The 4,844-nt window shown below is 27.1% G+C and overlaps 1 long non-coding RNA gene across 1 annotated transcript; it reads right to left on the reverse strand.

Moving 5' to 3' along the window:
- Nucleotides 1–439: 439 nt before the first annotated feature.
- LOC108558198 lies at nt 440–3,589 on the reverse strand. The gene is made up of 2 exons (XR_001890890.1): nt 3,262–3,589; nt 440–500 (listed from the first exon to the last, which is right to left on the reverse strand). It is a non-coding gene; the product is annotated as an uncharacterized LOC108558198 (long non-coding RNA).
- Between the last annotated feature and the right edge of the window lie 1,255 nt (nt 3,590–4,844).

Raw genomic sequence — 4,844 nt, forward strand, 5'->3', positions numbered from 1 at the left:
AAGTATCTATGATTAATAGAGAGAAATAGAGATGTAGACAGTTAGAGAGAAAGAGAAAGAGGAGAACTTAAACAAATGAAAAATTCTTGAGCCCGGCTCGAATCGAAACAAAAATCTATATATAATATATATATATATATAAAATAAACGACACATAATGAAAATATAAGTATTATATGTATAGACTTAAATAATTAACCGTACGAATATATTATTAATATTTTTTTTTTAATATAAGTTTTAAATATATGTATATATTTTGTTGTAGATATATATATATATAAATATATAAAGTGAAGAAGAGAAGCCTGGTTGAGCTCGGCAGCGGGATCGACGACGACGACGAAGACATTTGGCGTTGCGAAAGCGATTTTTTTTTTATATAATTGATTGAACTGTTGAAAAATTTGCTGGCATCTTTTAATAATATTATTATTANTTTTTTTACAGATATCCGACCATGTAGTTACGTGAAAGTTGTCCCATGCGACGTCTGCGAGCTGCAATAAGAAAAAAAAAACAAAGAGAAAAGAAACTCTGATTAGTTTAGTGACACTCTTCGAGGTGGAAGCAGCGACAAAGCAGCGGCAGCAACGAGAAGAATAAAAAATAAATAATTGAAAAAAGGTAAGCGGCTTTTGCACCCTTGCAGCAACACCTAAAGCTTCCGAAGAAATAACAATGCAACAAAAAAATTCATAAGCTGAAATATTTCAAATACTATTCTATTTTTGTTTTTGTTTTGCCCCTATTTACACCTGTGTTTATGAGTTTCGAAGAGATTTGTTCGCGTCGGAGAAATGCTTTCTAACTATCATAAATATGGTTTCTCTAACGCGCGCTCGTTTCCTTGTTTATCCACATATTTACATTGCAATTCCATTCTGCGAAATCCCAGAAATATCGTTTTACTTAAAAATCGTAAGATTATTCTATAAATCTTCACTTCTCAACTAAATCTTTTGCAGTTGCAGTTTGCATATGTTACAATTTTCTTGACTAAATCTGAAATATTTATGAATTTAGTACAAATAGTCATATAATTGATAACATTTCTAAATGCTGAATTATTTATAAATTTTAAAAATTTAAATTATAATCTCTTAATTTAATTTGCTGAAATATTACTGAAACATTTGTAAATTTAGATAAAAAAAAAATACTAAAAAAAAAGTATGAATATTTTGTAATTGACTGAATTATTCCAAAATACTAATAATTCAATAGATTTTTTTCGGAAAATTGATCAAATTTTGAATCAATCATTAATTTCTTTTAATTATATTAAACTTAATTCAGTTTAAAAAAAAAAACTTATACTTAAATCGTAAGATTATTCTATAAATAACCATTTCTCAACTAAATCTTTGCAGTTACAATTTTCTTGACTAAATCTGAAATATTTATGAATTTAGTACAAATTGTCAAATAATTGATAACATTTCTAAATGCTGAAAAAAACGTGATTTATAAATTTTAATTATAATGAAAAATATGCTTTAAATCTCTTAATTTGCTGAAATATTACTGAAACATTTGTAAATTTAGATAAAAAAAAAATACTAAAAAAAAGTATGAATATTTTAACTGAATTATTTGAAAATTATAATAATTCAATAAATTTTTTTCGGAAAATTGATCAAATTTTGAATTAATTTATTTTGAATTTATATTGAACTTAATTCAGTTTTTTAAAAAAACATACTTAAATCGTACGATTATTCTATAAATATCCATTTCTCAACTAAACCTTTGCAGTTACAATTTTCTTGACTAAATCTGAAGATAAATAATAAAAATTTACAAAAAAACAAACAAACTTTTGAAATGGGTGAATTTTTTTTGTTAAAAAAAGTTACTGAAATATTTATGAATTTAGTACAAATAGTCACATAATTGACTTGAAAATCGAATTTTAAATGCTAATTATTACAGTTTAGTAAAAAAAATACTGAAATATTTATAAATTTTAAAAATTAAGAAATAATAATTTAAATCTCTTAATTTACTAAAAATAACTGAAACATTTGTAAATTTAGATAAAATATACTGAGAAAAATATGAAGATTTATAATTCACTGAACTATTGGAAAATTATATAATGAAAATTCACATACAAAATTGATCAAATTTTGAATCAATCGTTAATTTCTTTTAATTGTATTGAACTTAATTCAATTCTTTAAAAAAACTTATACTTAAATCGTAAGATTATTCTATAAATATCCATTTCTCAACTAAATCTTTGCAAAACAAACAAACTTTGAAAAATTTATGAATTTAGTACAAATAGTCACATAATTGAATTAAAAATCGATTTTAGTTAAGTAAAAAAAAATCTAAATAAAATTCTGAAAAAAAATACTGAAATATTTATAAATTTTAATAATTAAGAAATAATCTCTTAATTTACTGAAAATAACTGAAACATTTGTAAATTTAGATAAAATGTACTAAAAAAAAAGTATGAATATTTATAATTCACTGAACTATTGGAAAAAATATATAATGAAAATTCACATATAAATAGATTTTTTTGGAAAATTGATCAAATTTTGAATCAATTCTTTAAAAAAACGATCATTCAGATAAAGAATATAACATACACTTGTAAAGTAAATTAAAATTGATTATAAACTTAGTTTAGAAACATAAAATAATCTTTGAAATTATAAATTTAGAACGAATTCGCAGAACGGAATCAGTGCCAAAACGAGAATGTGTAACACACACATAACATTATTATAGCTGCAAGAAAAAGCATTTTTCCAAAGCGAGTGGAACCTGTTGTTGATTTATATCCATCTCCCCAATAATCATCTCTATTTTGCAAACGACATGATGATGAAATTTTTATTTTTATACCCATTCTCCTGCTGCTCCCAGTTGCAGGAGGCGGCGTTCTGTTAGTGAGTAATGCAGACAAATAGATACAGCGAGACGCGGCATGCCAATAACGTGTTTTAGTCCAAGATGCAAAAGAAAACGGAGGGTGTTAGTAAAGTAAAGCCCGTAATGGATTCCTTTCTCCCATAAATCCTACTGCTGCACCCCCACGTCTATTTCCCCAAAAAAAAAAAGCACATAAATTCAAATCGCGCACAGGATGTGCACAATAATATAATTCCATTTTCCACCCCCCCAAACACTCGTATTTATTATATATTTCTCTACGAGAATCGAGAAAAATAAATAAATAAAAGTATAATTTATGGAAGAAAAATGTAAAAAATGTAAAAGTGTGAGAGAAAAAATACGTACGTTACTGCTATAGCAGTTCACACTACGAGCTGGTCGCTCCCAGCCGAGACAGGCGACGTTCTGTGAACAGAGGAGAGACACCACATTCAATTGACACACTGGGGGGTATAACAACATTACTACTACTCCTTTTGCTGCCGTTCTCACAAAAAAAAATTATCAGCAGCGCAAGGACATTCATCTTGCAGGATGCCATTTGCAGGATTTTTACCGAAATCCTTCCGCACAATAGCATCCTGCAAACAAAACAAGTGTTAATCCAAACGAACAATACATGCCTTCGTTAGATCAAAAAAAAAACAACAGGACATTATAGAAAAAAAAACAATCAATAATATAACAATACAAACAATAGTCCTGCAATTAGTCGGGTTATAAGTAACACACATAGTTTGTTAGTTGTAGCGTTTAGTTAATACGAGTGTAAAGTTCGGATACGACAATGCAATACAAAGAGCGTACCGTTTGTGTAGCAGTTCTTTCGGTTTATTCACGTTCGGAATGTAATAAGCTTCTACTTATTTATAAGAAGACGTTTACTTTAACAATTACAAAAAAAACACGAAAAACAACGTAGAACACAAAAATATACCTAAATATATTGATTTTGGGGGGGTTTTGTTTTTGATATTTTTTTTTTTAAATAGTTATCTAAACTAGAAAATGAATTTTCAGTGAATTTCTCTGGTATCTGCGAACGAAAAAGAAACAAAACACAAGATTCGCAAATAAGTAAAATTTTTAGAAACAAAAACATACATTTTTATAATTTATAAATGTCTTCAATGCGGAACGTGATAAATGGAGACAATAAAACCCAAAAAATCTTTCTTTTCTCGTTTGTTTGAGAATTTTAAACGCTTTTTCCTCCCTCGCAATATACAAAAAAATTCTCCGTCTCGGCGCGCTTTTCGAGGAGGAAATAAAAAGAGAGACGTTAAACGATTTCCCATATTCGTGTTGCACCAAATAATGTTCGGGGGGCGCCTTTTAAATGCTCGCAGAGACAGAGTGAAAGAGAAAAAAATAAATAGAAAAAAAAGTAGAGAAAGAAAGAGCGTTTTATGTAACAGTAATAATGTTGAAAAAGTAGAGTATCCTTGGAGTGAGGGGTTAGTTATAAAAGCAATATAAAAGTTTAACATGCAAAATTGTGTGTGTGAAAGAGAGACAGAGATGTAACGTGTAGATTGGAGGATGGGGATGTTTCAGAGGAAAGCCTTTGTTCCATGCAGTTCACAAAAATTATAAAATGTAAGTATAATTAAAAAAAATAATAATGAACAAAAAAAATGTACTGTACCAAATTTCGTTAAGAACACCAGAGAATATGAATTTCATTTGTAATTATTTAAAAAAAATTGATCAATTGTAAAGTTTCTCATCTTCAATTAGTAAATTTATTAGTATCATTGATACTAGAATATCAAAACTATGAATGTGATCAAATAATAAAACTGTTGGATAAAATTTGGATTGGCAATCAACTAATTAATCACGATATTTATAAATTTTAAAAATTAAGAAATAATAATTTGAAATCTCTTAATTTACTAAAAAAATAACTGAAACATTTGTAAATT

The sequence above is a fragment of the Nicrophorus vespilloides genome, unplaced genomic scaffold (assembly GCF_001412225.1).
Source record: "Nicrophorus vespilloides isolate i.1.1-1 unplaced genomic scaffold, Nicve_v1.0, whole genome shotgun sequence".
Lineage (NCBI taxonomy): Eukaryota > Metazoa > Arthropoda > Insecta > Coleoptera > Silphidae > Nicrophorus > Nicrophorus vespilloides.